The 16,571-nt window shown below is 41.7% G+C and overlaps 1 pseudogene; it reads right to left on the reverse strand.

The window, feature by feature from the left end:
- Positions 1 to 2,397: 2,397 nt before the first annotated feature.
- On the reverse strand, positions 2,398 to 14,586 carry LOC146554224 (uncharacterized; annotated as a pseudogene).
- Between the last annotated feature and the right edge of the window lie 1,985 nt (positions 14,587 to 16,571).

A 16,571-nucleotide genomic window follows, 5' to 3' on the forward strand; every position in this document is an offset into this window, starting at 1 on the left:
ACCTTTTGATAAACAAAATTCTAATGAAAGTGAGAACATGTACACTGTTACATCTTTCAGAAAATGTTTTGAAATTGTGGTGCACAGTTCAGAATAAATGTTTTTCAAAAACCATTGCATCTTTTTAGTAAATGTTTATTTCCAAAAGAAATTTCTAGAAGTTCAGAACAGTAAAATTCCCGCTTTTTAGAATGAATTAGAAGATAACTCTTACGTAGTTAAACTAAAATACTCTTTGAGAGTTAATATATAAAGTCTTAACACCAAGTGTTAAATTATCAACTCCAGACAGATTTGGTGTTTAACACTAAATCAGAGTTAACGTACCAACTCTCCAAAAAGAGTTAAATTAACACTCTCTGGTGTGGACCCATATAGACACTTTAATAGTGTTGAAATCAAATCCGACAGTGTTAATTTGGACATGCTGGATTTGCTGTGTAGTCTCTGCCTCTGTTAATGATATTCTGAGTGTTCTTTATCACAAAAACATTGTAATGTTCTGTCAAATGTTATCAAGTTCTATGTCTGTGTATTACTTCGAATTACTTTAACTGTGTATTTGGCTTGATACATGGATCAAAACATAAGACACATCTTAATTTAATGTGTTAGGAGTTTTAATGTACAGTGTTTACTCAGATAATGGTGGTTTATGTTGAGTATTTTGTAATAATTTTTAAATGGTGAGTTGTTTTTTATTTACACCATCTCTATTTGTTAATGATGGGAATGTTTAGTTGTTGATGTTGGCTAGAATACAGTTTAAAATCGAAGAGATATTCTATTATGCCTTGTTGCTTTATATATATTATAACGCCAACTGTCACACTGGCAGGCTACATGAAATGGTACTAAGGGGCATCATAATCTGAGAGGGGGCACCTTGGCATTTTTCTGAACTCAAGTTTCTCTGGCTAAAAATATAATTATTTCATGTCATTTTTGCTTCTTTTTCTTTAACTATTTATTCTGATTCCAGAAGAGCTTTAGTTTTCTAATGTTGGTTAAACAAAACTGAAAAAATAAAGAACTAAATTGAGACCTTTTGAACTCTTAGAATTTCTAATAGATATAAACATTCTTTTTTTGGTCACTGAATTTATCTGAAGCTTATTTTATCAGTTGAATAACAAATTCTTTGCACCCACCTGTTCTGTTGATGAACAGCAATTTCATTCGAATGCTATTTTTGCAAAACTCACCACTTCTGAAAGGATGATATGTGTTGTTGAACTACCGGACAAATAAACTGAAATCTAATCAATTTTTAATTTTTTTTTTGGACTATGTAGTACAGACAACTAAAAAATTGCAAATGACAAAAGCATATCGACAACATCTGTGTATTGACTGCCTGTGTTCCCAGGCACTTTAATTTCAGAGAAGGGTAGACAGAAGTGCATAATCTGTCAAAAATGTAGCAATATTTTATAATTAACCATATATACTATTTAATCTAATTAGAAATCCTGGCCTACAATCTTGTTTATCCAAGAAACTGTTAAATCTGATTATCATTGCTTGTTAATTTGTAATTATATAAGACAGTATAAAGAATTGTAAATCATCTGTATGTCACATTATGGCAAAGTCCTTTCAAAAAAAATAACTTGTGATGGCAAAATGCTTTTTAACAAAACAACTAGTAAACATTTTGGAAGCTAATCAAGGGAAAATAGGACTTATTGTTACAAGATGATGTTTATAGGCCACATCAGCTTTAAGAATTTGTCATTATCATTCACTTTCAATAACTTTTTTCGCAACCATAGTGACATTCTTTACTAATATTAATGGACTTTTCACCCTAAAATCAAATTTACACATTTTTCTGTTCGCTAGCTGTAGTATTCCTTAATCCACATTGTTTTAGTGTGAGTTGCCCAATTTTAGAGATATTGACTGTACAAGCCTACCCTTCTCTTGTTTCACGTGGTACTTAATGCTTAGTAGCAATGTCTTTATGTAGACCTTATGTAGCTTCATGTAGTTTTTCAACAAGGAAGAGATCGCTACAGCTAATATTTCCCAAAACTAGGCAACTCACGACAAAACATTCTAGATGGATAAACAGCAAGCCAATGTGTGTCACTGCAGGGTATGCAGGTGTGTTGAGAGAACGTACCCAAAAGCAGACAAGGAGAGAGAGAGGACACTGAACTTAAAACAAAAGCGAGCCTTTATTCTGGCTGATGGCAGGAGTAAAAGAAAACAATGACAACGTGTACAGCAAATTTTGATGTGATCTGTCCCTCTAACGCTAAACACAAACCTTGTTTTCAACAGAAGTTAAAGATGCGGTCATTTTCAAAGAATTTTAAACAATAAAGAGTCCTTGTGAAATCTGAGCTAACATACAACTAAACCATCAGAAAATTAAATTTGTGACTGCTTGTTATACGGCTGAATATATCAAATGCTTCAATGACAAAATGAAACAAGACAGAATTTATGAACTCAAGGATAATCATACAAATAACAATTACAGCTGTAACCATTAGTACACTCATCAAGTTCAAATGATGTCCATTTCAAAGTAATTGCTGGAAAGGACATTGTCGAACTCTGTGCGAAATTCAGGATAAGAACTGTAAGTGCATGGCACTTTAAGGGTAGCTCCACAGGTGTGAGCAACAGGCCTTCTGTTGAGCCCAGTTTCAGCATTAAAGCACACCAAAATTTTGTCAACACATATCACAGAAGATCCTGTGCAGAAGCGCAGGATTTTTTCAGCTTTGGTTTCATCAGCGTTTTTAACATAACGCTGAAGATGGTTAAACTTTGGCTCTTGGAGAATGGCCTTATGAGCCATTGTTTCAATGGCAGGCTGCATGTTGTTCTTAGGTGGTAGGAAGTGGGAACCCATCCTTGTAAAAGGTCAAGCAGGTCCTCTTCATCATTTTCATCCACTGTGCCTTGGAGAGCCTTCTCAACAGCTGATCTCTCAACAGGAGGGAGATAGTTGAGAAACGATGCAATCAGAATGTCTACATCAACTGAGTCCATTCCGTGGATGCAAGCTAAAATGAAAGCCCTTGACAGCCTCACTAGAAAGACACCGTGGTCTAGTAAGCCTTTCACCCATATCTGCCCAACTGCTTGCCATTCAGCCTCACTAAAGTCTGGCCTCAAGCCTTGGAACTCGTTCATTTTCACCTTCACACTGTTCCAAAAATTGCTCCCAAAATGCAGTGTAAACCTCCCTTGACACCCCAGCATCATCAACAGCATTTTCATTTACAAAGTTCATCTTTAAAGTCTCATTCAGAATGCGACTGTCCATAAATACAGCCAAAAGATCATCAACAACTTTTATCCTGCGAATTGATACATGTAGGGGGCTCTGTGGGTCTCCTGAATTTGATGGGGAAAGTTGGTTGCTTGAATCTAAAGGCAAACCTTGTGCGATGAAATTCAGTCCATGGTCCTGAGTAAAAGACAAAACATGCACATTCCATAAGAAATGCAAATGAATTGTACAGATTACACAATATCAATGTTCTGAAAAAGTTTGAAATTTATTTGTCTAATTTTAGTGGGCTGTATATTCCCAAACCATGGTTGCACTGACAATTTATCTATAACATTAATATTGTGGCCTGATGGATGTCCTTGTATGCCTCACAGAAAATTATACAAGTGTTCTTTACATGTATGAGAAGACTCCTGTGCAAAATAGGTAGAGAACACAATAGTGACACCAAAACAATGTCTCACTGCTGTGTTATGTAAATAATTTTATTTCAAGACTAAATTTCCTGTTTAATCTTATCTTAATGTAAAACACTGGAATTTTCTCTGTCAACTGACAATATCCTTTTAATTCAAATGGACCCACAAACTGCCATATCCTCCGAAAATAGCATGAAATTTTGGCATCTCTACAGTATGTAAAGGTAGGTGTTTATGGTTGCCTGAATTGATCCATGTTACCTGTGCAATCTGGGGTGCTTCCTCCTGTATTGACTGCATATGGGGTGTGGGCAAGCCATTAGCTGAAGACAATGGTAGCAGGAAACCATCCATAGGTAATCCATTTGTGTCGGCATTCTGAGAAGGCAGTATGGCATTAATTGACAACAGACACCTTAACCCTTCAAGATTAGAAGACTCTTCTTCAATCTTCTACCTTGGCCTATTCCAAATCATGAATGTTCTTAAAAAGTCTGCAAAATATGTCAATAGGTCTTAAGAAATAGAACAAAAATACACCTCTTTATTTTCAGCCTACATGTCTCACTTACAAGAGTAAAAAAACATATTACAGTGGAATTCCACATGTTTTTATCATATCTTCATGTACTTCTTACTACTTAAAATGTTGTATTATTGCTGCAAAAAAATCAAGTTTTAAACAAACAAGAGATGAATTCTGATTAATAGAAATCGAGCAAGTGTTTCACAGTACTGTAGGTTATTTCTTTTAAGATCCAAAAGAATATTACAGAAAATAACACACATGCTTAAATTTTGTCCAAGCAGGAATGCATGATCAGCTTTTTTTAAATCAGAACTATGCAAGTTACTGAATTTGATTATTAATAAATTTCCATATTTTGTCACACTTAAACCATATCAACCACAACTGTCCATGGTCTTACCTGTCTGAGATCCTCACTGTTGACATAATTCAGGGTTATCACGACTGTGTCATCACCATCTGCTCTGACAAGATCCTCTTCAGGATTCCATACAACCGTATCCGCTTCGTCTATGTGTGGAAAACGAAATTCAAAATCTTCTGGAAGTTTGTCCCAGGACTCTAGTTTGAAGGATTTGTTAGGAACTATACTGGTCAGATCAATAATTTCAGAGCAGTGGTCAGGGAAATCATGATCACTTGAGTCAGTCTGCTGCCGCTTCCCACGACAGTGTTTTTAATGTCTGTTGGGGTTGAATGCATATGATGGGATTTTCCTGGACTTTGTGTTGTCACTGCCTCACAGAGTGATTTCAGTTTTTTTGGATTGTGTTCCATCTTGAAATTGTGAATCTGTGAACCAGAAAACAAACACAAGACACAAACGAAAATAATTCAATTATTTTTTCAGCAGCCAGTCATTTTGTACATGTTAATGAATACAAAGCTGTAAGTCTTTCACAGATGTATTAAATGTACCTTACCATACAAGTCAACAACAAATTCCTGGAATAATTTCATCCTACAGAAGTGCAACTATTCGTAGATGTACATAAAGCACTTGAATAAGACAACTCTTTATTGCAGTTACACAGTCATACCTAGTACAATAGTACAACAAAATTAGAAAATGTCGCATGTTACCACCGAGCACTACTAAACACAACAAAATACAGTAACTTTAAAGTGATCATTATTTGTAATTAGAGATGGACCGATCCGATATTACGTATCGGTATCGGTCCGATACTGACCTAAATTACTGGATCGGATATCGGAGAAAAATAAAAAATGTAATCCGATCCATTAAATATCACGAAAGCACCTCACAAAACTTGCAACACGCCGTAACTCACCTCAGAACGTTAGCACGTCGGAGCAGTATGCATCACGTGATAGAGCGGCTGTGGCATGCGGGACCTGTGGTCTGGATAGCATTTGGAGATTCGCTAGCAACCCGGCATTTCATCTCCGACAAAATTATCCCCGAGAGAAGTAAAGCAAGTGTGTAAGTCCATCTCTGAATGTTTGTAAAGCATTCCTGCGTTAAGCTTAACAAACGATATATGGAGCGACTGCCTCTTCTTGCTGCTACTTCAATCATGAAACTGCTTAACGATCAGCTGATCGGCTTTTCTGTCGCGAGTCTGTCTCTCTTGTTTGTTTTTGGCCCACTTTGCACCAGAAAGAGGAAACCAGCGGATAAACAACAGCAGCACATTTAAGCTTGATAAGCAGTTGTTAGAATTTATTTAATATTACTTTCTACACCAGGATCTTTTTCTACGTAGCTGACGCTGGTAACTGTGCAGGGGCGGATCTAGCAAAGTTTAGCCAGGGGGGCCGATAGGGCATTAACAGGGAAAAGGGGGCACAAAGACATACCTTTCTTTCTTATTCTCATTTAAAATGTCTAGCTTTTAATAAATAATTATCTGACACCCAAAGTTTTAATTTGATGTAAAATGAATAGAAGTCAATTACTGTATATAGTGACTATTAAGTCTAATATAAATACCCTAGTAAGCTATAGTACTTTTTACTTTGGGAAGGTACCATCTGTGCAGTCTGCAATTTTGTTGAAGAAAGATGTTGAATCTATTTAATATTTCTTGAAAAATAATTGATTTCTGTGCATTTTTTTTCACACTGCATCAAATTAAGGTTGATTACGTCGATTAAGCATCATGAGGTGGAGCGTGAGGGGTGGTTCCCTATTTTTTATTTATTTATTTTTGTTGTTGCTGGGAGTTGGAACCCTATTAGTTAGGTTGCTTAATATTTACGCTAAGTACTCTTTAAAATACCAGAATAGGGAGGATGGTGTAGGTTTAAGTTTATTAGATTGATCAGTATTGCTGAACTATTAAATTTTTTTTTTGCATACAGGTATAACAGAATAGCTTTAGGGTAGTTGTTGTTTTAAACTTGAGTATGAACTTATACAAAATGCAGCAAGATATTTAAAAAACAGTTTTGTTGATTAAAAAACACTACATCAGATTCATATCGGTATCGGCAGATATCCAAATTTATGATATCGGTATCGGACATAAAAAAGTGGTATCGTGCCATCTCTATTTGTAATAATAACTTTCTTATTTTAACAAACCTGTTTGCCAGTGTCACTGTCAGATGAATCCCCATGTTCAAGTAGATCTGGGACAAAATCATCTGTCTCACTGTCAAATCCAAGTAATGTCACCGGTGAATCTTCTTCAGTTATGCTGACAGAAAAATCCTCTTCAGATGAGGACTGAACTGTTAACGGTGTTTCATCTTTCGTGCAAATGTAAAATCTCAGGAGCTTCAATTTGGTTTGTTCATAAAGTTTGCCAACAGTGTCATCTAAAGCAATCGGATTTCTTTTAAAATCACAGACATCAATGACAAAGTCTTCAACTCTCCCTTTTGGTGAGTACCCATCTGGAAAAAACAGGTCCTTTCCCATTTCCAAAATCTTAGCTACAGTTGTAGTTTTTTCCACAGTTGCAAGTCTTGTTCCTCCACCATTTCTGGTTCTCACTTGACGGTACTCATTACTGCTTAAATGAAGCCATCCGATTTCTATTTTTCTGCAGGTCTTCTCTCCTGCAGTATTTAAATGTCTTGCCATCCCTTCACTTTGCTTGTGGAACACACCTGATGAACCACACAGCACTCCTTTGGTTTTTGATCTTACTTTCCGTGCCGCAATTTTATCTCTTAGGTTCTGCAGAAGAGTCTCTTTATCTGTGCTGTACTTAGTTTGTTGACAGAAGGACTGGACAGCTACTCTACCATATGTCCTTATGTATTTTGCCATTTGTCCATCAGTCATGACGGACAGCACTGCCTTATCCACCTGCAGACATAAAACATTAGAGAAATGCTATTAATATACTTTTATTCTAGGAAGCCACACTAGCACACATGGAATACTAACTGTATTAGAATAGAGTTCTTAATCACTGTTCATGATCATTATCAAAAGTTACTCTGTCAACTTCTATCTTATTACTTTACTGTTGTTGTGTTAGTATTGGTATCGGACATAAAAAAGTGGTATCGTGCCATCTCTAATATAAATATCTACTACTATTACTATACTGATACCGATATCATAAATTTGGATATCTGTCGATACCGATATGAATCCGATATAGTGTTTTTTAATCGACAAAACTGTTTTTTTAAATATCTTGCTGCATTTGCTGCACTATATACAGTCAATTACTGTATATAGTGACTTAATAGTCACTATATACAGTAATTGACTTCTATTCATTTTACATCAAATTAAAACTTTGGGTGTCAGATAATTATTTATTAAAAGCTAGACATTTTAAATGAGAATAAGAAAGAAAAGTATGTCTTTGCGCCCCCTTTTCCCTGTTAATGCCCTATCGGCCCCCCTGGCTAAACTTTGCTAGATCCGCCCCTGCACAGTTACCAGCGTCAGCTACGTAGAAAAAGATCCTGGTGTAGAAATTAATATTAAATAAATTCTAACAACAGCTTATCAAGCTTAAATGTGCTGCGTTGTTTATCCACTGGTTTCCTCTTTCTGGTGCAAAGTGGGCCAAAAACAAACAAGAGAGACAGACTCGCGACAGAAAAGCCGATCAGCTGATCATTAATCAGTTTCATGATTGAAGTAGCAGCAAGAAGAGGCAGTCGCTCCATATATCGTTTGTTAAGCTTAACGCAGGAATGCTTTACAAACATTCAGAGATGGACTTACACACTTGCTTTACTTCTCTCGGGGATAATTTTGTCGGAGATGAAATGCCAGGTTGCTAGCGAAGCTCCAAATGCTATCCAGACCACAGGTCCCGCATGCCACAGCCGCTCTATCACGTGATGCATACTGCTCCGACGTGCTAACGTTCTGAGGTGAGTTACGGCGTGTTGCAAGTTTTGTGAGGTGCTTTCGTGATATTTAATGGATCGGATTACATTTTTTATTTTTCTCCGATATCCGATCCAGTAATTTAGGTCAGTATCGGATCGATACCGATACGTAATATCGGATCGGTCCATCTCTAATTTATATACTACGTTACTAAAAAATATTTTGCTAGTAAGGTATAAGTAAGGTAAGTTCCACCACCAAGTATTTTGTGCCATGGTGTCCATGTTACCATGGTAATGGCACAGCCAGATAACAACATCCAAATTCATGGGCTGCAACCTCTTTTTTTTTTTTTTACTTTATTTATCACATTGTCCAAATTCATGGGCTGCATCCTCCTGAGGACCCTTTTGTAGACCGATTATGTCACAGCGATGCGCCGTAGGCTATCCAAATTCGTAGACTCCTTTTTTTTTTTATTTGCACAGAAATGTACAACAATTATGGCAATCTCTACAAAGATTCTATTTTAAATTCGTAAACTCCTCCGAATGCAGCGGACAAATGCGTCCTCCTTTTCACCGAGTTTTTTTTTTTTAATTATTGAACTTTATTAAGAAACAGTATACAGAACATGTATACAACCAGAACAAAATTAACATATGCCAGGGGGTGTAATACAAAGAATTACAAACATTCACTTTTCACCGAATTTGAAGGATGGGTTGGGTGTGTGCTTTGTGGCCCACCATATCCCAGAATTCAAAGTGCGGCCCAGCCAAACTCCAGTTTCCGGTAATGGCAGCCGCTAATAAGTTTTTTAAATTGACCGTTATTAATCTTTCTGGGTCACAAAATAAACTTTTAACATATTTCAGGGGAGAACGTGGGTGTATAAACTTGAAATATCTGCTCGGTTTATCAAGATATCGCATATTTGCAAAAGTGCTTCGACGTTTTCCTTGAGGTCTGTTACCCACCAGCTCAATAGGTAGCCGAGAGCTCAAGGGTCACTAAAGCCGCGGAGAACGGCACAACTCCCGGCACATTATTTTCAGATCACCACGGACTTTTGCTACTCAGGCTAAACGTAATATATAAAACACTTAGACATCCTAAAAATGTTAATGTTTGGCTTTTTTCAGTGTTTCATTTGTTCGTGAGTAAAACGGTTTGGCTGAGATTAAAGTTATTACATTAAATTCCATCCATCCATCCATCTTCATCCGCTTTATCCGAGGCCGGGTCGCGGGGGCAGCAGCCTAAGCAAAGAGGCCCAGACCTCCCTCTCCCCAGCCACCTCCTCCAGCTTATCCAGGGGAACTCCAAGGCGTTCCCAGGCCAGCCGAGAGATATAATCTTTCCAGCGTGTCCTGGGCCTGCCCCGGGGCCTCCTCCCGGTGGGACATGCCTGGAACACCTCACCCAGGAGGCGCCCAGGGGGCATCCTTGTCAGATGCCCGAACCACCTCAACTGGCTCCTTTCGATGTGGACCAGCAGCGGCTCTACTCTAGTGATGGTAAATTTGATTCTTTTTACTGAATCGAGTGTTAATGAGTCACTCACCAAAGTGAATCGGGTGTTTTGAGTCATTTGATTCACTGAGTCAGTTGATCAGAGAGTGCAAAAATTTTACATTTTCACTCAAACTTAATTTGTTTCCCTTTTCATGTAAATCCCACTGCTAAGATGAATGATTAAAAAAAAACCCAAAACAACTATTTTATAGAGAAAAAAAAGAGCAAAAACATTTCTAAAATTAAGCAATTTCCTATCCAAATTGCTTAATAAACATTTATTTTGTTTATTTTTATTTTATTAGTATTTTCCTTAAGTGTGTCAAATATATATTTTCTCATCTAAATGTCCACTGCGCTATGAGCCAGGGGGCGGTAATGCGCCTTAACATTGGTTGCCAACCAAGAAGAAGAAGAAGCTGTGAGCCAGGAGGGAGGGGGTGAGTGAGTGATTCGTGCGCTCGCTCGCTCTATGATTCAGCACAGGAGGGAGGGGGTTAGCGAGTGAGTGACTCGTTCGCTCGCTCTATGATTCAGCACAGGAGGGAGGGGGTGAGCGAGTCCTGAGTGATTCGTTCGCTCTTTGATTCAGCACAGGAGGGAGGGGGTTAGTGAGTCCTGAGTGATTCGTTCGCTCTTTGATTCAGCACAGGAGGGAGGGGGTGAGCGATTCCTGAGTGATTCGCTTATGCTTACGATTCAGCACAGGAAGGGACGGGGTGAGTAGCTCAAATGTGTTGTTAGCATGTTAGCAGCGCGATGCTACTGTGAACCGTGGAGCTATTTTCTTGATGTGAGCTTCTACTCAGGGTTTTTTGTTCCAGTTCAGAGCAGAATGCTTTTGTTACGAAACTGGCTGTTGTTTTTCCCCCCACAATTTTAATTATAAGCTAGATATATTTCTACTAATGGAATTAGTTTGCTAACAGCAACAGGGATGAGTCAGTGAGTCAGTTGGGCTTGTGAATCATGATTCACGAGTCAGTAAAGTGATTCTCGAGTATTGAACAATTCGTTCACAAATCGAACATCACTACTCTACTCTGAGCCCCTCCCGGATGGCCGAACTTCTCACCCTATCTCTAAGGGAGAGGCCAGCCACCCTTCGGAGGAAGCTCATTTCTGCCGCTTGTATCCACGAGCTCGTTCTTTCGGTCACTACCCACAGCTCGTGGCCATAGGTGATGGTAGGGTCGTAGATCGACCGGTAAATTGAGAGCTTCGCTTTTACACTCAGCTCCCTCTTCACCACGATGGACCGGTGCAGCGTCTGCATTACTGCAGCTGCAGCCCCAATCCGTCTGTCGATCTCCGGCTCCCTTCTCCCATCACTCGCGAACAAGACCCCGAGATACTTGAACTCCTCCACTTGGGGCAGGAACTCATCCCCGACCCGGAGTGGGCACTCCACCCTTTTCCGGCTGAGAACCATGGCCTCAGATTTGGAGGTGCTGATCCTCATTCCCGCAGCTTCGCACTCGGCTGCGAACCGTTCCAGTGCGAGCTGGAGGCCCTCACCCGATGAGGCCAACAGAACCACATCATCCGCAAAAATCAGAGATGAGATTCTGAGGCCACCAAAGCGAAAGCCCTCCGCCACTTGGCTGCGCCTAGAAATCCTGTCCATAAAAATTATGAACAGAACCGGAGACAAAGGGCAGCCCTGGCGGAGCCCATCACCCACCGGGAACGAGTCCGACTTATTGCCGGCAATGCGAACAAAGCTCTTGCAACGGTTGTATAGGGATCGAATGGCCCGTAGCAATGGGCCAGACACCCCATACTCCCGCAACACCTCCCACAGGACACCCCGAGGGACACGGTCGAATGCCTTCTCCAAGTCCACAAAACACATGTAGACTGGTTGGGCAAACTCCCATGCACCCTCAAGTATCCTCGAGAGGATAAAGAGCTGGTCCAGTGTTCCGCGACCAGGACGAAAACCGCATTGTTCCTCCTGTATCCGAGGTTCGACTAGCGGACGAACTCTCCTTTCCAGCACCCTGGCATAGACTTTCCCAGGGAGGCTGAGGAGTGTGATCCCCTGTAGTTGGAACACACCCTCCGGTCCCCCTTCTTAAAGATGGGGACCTCCACCCTGGTCTGCCAGTCCACAGGTACTGCCCCTGATCTCCACGCAACATTGCAGAGGCGTGTCAACCAGGACAGCCCTACAACGTCCAGAGCCTTCAGGAACTCGGGGCGGACCTCATCAACACCAGGGGCTCTGCCACCAAGGAGTTGTTTAACTGCCTCAGTGACCTCGCCCCCGGAAATTGGCGGGTCATTCCCCTCATCCCCAGACTCTGCTTCCTCCTCGGAAGACGCGTCAGTGGGATTAAGGAGGTCCTCGAAGTATTCCTTCCACCGCCTGACAATTTTCTCAGTCGACGTCAGCAGCGCTCCGCCAGCACTATACACAGTGCAGGTAGAGCACCGCTTTCTCCTCCTGAGATGCCTGACGGTTTGCCAGAATCTCTTCGAGGCAGTCCGAAAGTCTTTCTCCATGGCCTCTCCGAACTCCTCCCACACCCGAGTTTTTGCTTCAGCTAACCAAGCCCGATAGGACTCCTTCTTCAGCCTGGTGGCTCCCTTCATCTCTGGTGCCCACCATTTGGTTCGGGGATTACCACCACGGCAGGCACCAGCCATCTTGCGGCCGCAGGTCAATGCAGCAGCTTCGGCAATGGAGTCGCTGAACATGGTCCATTCGGACTCAATGTCCCCAGTCTCCCTCGGAATGCTGTTGAAGCTCTGCCGGAGGTTTGCGTTGAAGATCTCGCGGACTGGGGCCTCTGCTAGACGTTCCCAGCACACCCTCACTACGCGTTTAGGTGCACCAGGTCTGTCCAGCGTCCTCCCCCGCCACCTGATCCAACTCACCACCAGTTGGTGATCAGTTGACAGCTCAGCCCCTGTCTTTACCCGAGTGTCCAGAACATATGGTCGCAGGTCTGGTGATACGATTACAAAATCGATCATCGACCTACAGCCTAGAGCGTCCTGGTCCCACGTGCACTTATGGACACTCTTCGTTATGGCCAAACTGTGATTAGCACAGAAGTCCAATAACAAAGCACCGCTCGGGTTCAGATCAGGGAGGCCGTTCCTCCCAATCACGCCCCTCCAGGTCTCCCTGTCGTTACCCACGTGAGCATTGAAGTCTCCCAGCAGAACAACAGAGTCTCCAGGTGGAGCACCCTCCAGCACCCCCCCCCAGGGACTCTAAGAAGGCTGGGTACTCCGAACTGCCACTCGGCGCATAAGCACAGATGACAGTCAGGACCCGTTCCCCGACCCTAAGGTGCAGGGAACAAACCCTCTCATCCACCGGGAAAAACCCCAACGTACCGGCAGCAAGCCAAGGGGATATTAGAATACCCACCCCAGCCCGCCGCCTCTCACCAGGGTCAACTCCAGACTGAGACAGAGTCCAGCCCCTCTCCAGGAGACTGGTTCCAGAGCCCAAGCCATGCGTAGAGGTGAGCCCGACTATATCTAGCCGGTACCTCTCAACCTCACGCACTAACTCAGGCTCCTTCCCCACCAGAGAGGTGACATTCCATGTCCCTATTGCCAGTCTTGGCAGCCGGGGGTCAGTCCACCAGGGCCTCCGCTCCTGGCCGCCACCCGACACACAATGCACCCGACCCCTATGGCACCTCCTGCGGGTGGTGGGCCTGCGGGAGGATGGGCCCATGTCTCCTCTTCGGGCCGTGCCCAGCCGGGCCCCATGGACTAAGGCCCGGCCACCAGACGCTCGCCCTCGGGCACCCTCCCCGGGCCTGGCTCCAGGGCGGGGCCCCGGTAACCCTATCCCGGGTAGGGTAAACTGTTCCCTCGGTGTTCTTTTCATAAGGGTCTTCTGAATCGCTCTTTGTCTGGTCCCTCACCCAGGACCAATTTGCCATGGGAGACCCTACCAGGGGGCGAAAGCCCCCAGACAACATAGCCCCTGGGATCCCTGGGACACACAAACCCCTCCACCACGATAAGGTAGCGATTCAAGGAGGAGACATTAAATTCGATAAAATAAAACTTTATTAATCCCCCGGGTGGGTTCCTCCTTGGTTTTACACCACTTAATCAACGTCAAACAGAAAACTGATTAAACAGAAGTGTGAGATGGTCGAGAATTTACTCCAGTGTCGTCTTATATTTTAGATAGCAAGGAGCGGGCAGCCGAGTTTATTAAACTCCACCGAGATAGCGGTGACGCAAATCAGAAGGCTAGACCATCCAATTTCCCCAGCCGTTTACTTCCGGCCTACCCGACCTTCTGAGGACCCGGCCCACGTAGACCACGAAGCCCGAGTTCTCGGGAGGATGCAGCCCATGAATTTGGACACGATTTGAAATTTCAAAACATATGTGCACTTAACGAGTTATGTTTAATGAACCTGAACATATTTACAAGAATTAACATTAAAGGCCTGCATATACGACCTCGGTTTTTCAACAAGTTACTCGCCTTTTGAACCGCGGTGTTTAATGCTTTGTTGTTTATACGTACTTTGTCTTGTTGCATGTGCATGATGTCGTCATGTGGGACCTCTCTTGACCGCAAGAAATGTTCTAAATCCTCCTCCATGTCCGCACCGTACGGAGCCCCATACCATAGCACCGCACCCTTCAACTGAAACGCTATCAAAAAAGGAGCGGGATCTTTTGCGAGATCTCGCAAAAGTCTGTCTTAATTTTTTTTTCTCCCATGTCCCCTGCGGGGCTCCGTAAGTTTGAGTACAAACAAGGGAAAATTAAAGCATTTATTCTTAAAATCAATATTTAACTCTTGCATTCTGTTTAGATCAAGTGTCCAGACATATGACAGAAGTAAAGACCCTAAATTAAATTTCTTTAAAGAGGACATGAAACACTAGACATATAAAGGCTAATTCACATCATGGAGCCGTACACTCAAAAACTGACAAAGATGTCTGTGAAGCTGAATTTAAGAAATAACTTGAGATTGTGTGTTGCACCATCTTCTGTCAGTAAGGAACATGACGTCATGTGGTTGGTTGCGGCTGATAGACTTACATTAGTTTATGTTAGCTAACTAGTGACAGAATTGATAACTTAGATGAAAATAATGACACTAAATCTAAATATCAGTTTACGGGGGTCACTTTTGTGCTGCCCCTGACTGCCACACTGAGGATATACTGTCCACTTTCACTGTCTGTCTCTAAGTGGCAGAATGTTGTTTGGCTAGCTGCACTCAAATGGAAAAATCTGCCGTAGCCACATTGTTTGGTTTGTAAAGCACTTGAGGACTGTGTGGAGGAAAGCCTGTTTGAGTCAGAAACTCTGATTCAGAATTTCTGACTCTAGATCAGAACTCTGATCAGCTGATGGGATTAGCGCTATTTTATGCAATAAAATAATCTTTCTTTTCAGTGTCTGATGGGCTATTTATACATTATAAATACATCTGTTGTTCAACATTTCTTAGAGACACATAATTGGTGGCCCAGGTCAAAACTAATGTCATTTTTAAACTAGTTTATTTTTTAAGCTAGACAGCATATGATAATTGCTTCTAGCATTCATTAATTATACAAACAGAAATACAGAGTGCCCGAGGCTACTGCATCTTTTTCAGTCAGGCCAATGGGTGTGCATTTGTAGGCTTACAAAGGTAAGCGTGCTTACCAAGTATGGCTCTGATCTGTAGAAGGTATAAGAAGTGACTTGGGTGAATGTTCGCCTCCACATATTGAGAATGTTTACTTGATGAACAATTATCATTCATTACTGCTAGCTCTCAGCCCTTCTCTCTCTCTCTCTAGTCTGTTCTTCACTTTCTCTCTCTTTCTCTCTCCTAGATGTCCTTCAGTGATCAGCATGGAGCTGTCATTCTGTCAGCACTCCATCAGCCTATTGATTCACTGATCTTTGCCCATGGACAAATGCTTGCATGCCAATTCCTGTCCAATTTTTACCTTTTTTCCTTATACTCGCATTCTCCCCAGTTCATACTCACTCTAGCTTGCTCTTTAACTTCAGTAGGTTTGGCAGGAAAGGTAAATAATCCATTCTAAACTTTGTTTTGCTGTGACAAGAAATATTGCTCTTTTAGACGAGATAAAAAAGCGGTGTGCCAGTGGTGTTTAGTAAGACTGATAAAGCAGGGAGTGTGGTGTTGCAGAAACTCAGAAGTGATCATCCTGCAGCTCAGGGACTGATATTCAGTCTGAAAGGCCATTTTATTTCTACTCATTATGGTTCTAACTTTGCCTCTATGTTTTCAATTGACTTTGGGAGAGGATCTGACTTTCCAAATAAATATTAACCTTACTTTCTCTTAGACTATAGGTTAGCATACAGTTAACACAATTTGAGGTTTCATAGAGATATTTCTAGAAAAAAATATAAACACAAAAACAACAAAAATGTCCTTAGGTTAGATTGTTTTAATAGGATTTTCCATTCACATCTCCCACTGTGGTTGTCTGAATCCAGAAAATGCAAATCAATTAGCCACTGGGCTTGGGTGCAATCTCAGAGTGGCCAACCTCAGCACCAATAATCACAAGTTTACTTTGTTTTAATCTCTATAGCTTTTTCTTCCCC

The sequence above is a fragment of the Mchenga conophoros genome, linkage group LG18 (assembly GCF_057382185.1).
Source record: "Mchenga conophoros isolate Kocher_MC1m ecotype Shallow Benthic linkage group LG18, M_conophoros_male_GT1.1, whole genome shotgun sequence".
NCBI lineage: Eukaryota > Metazoa > Chordata > Actinopteri > Cichliformes > Cichlidae > Mchenga > Mchenga conophoros.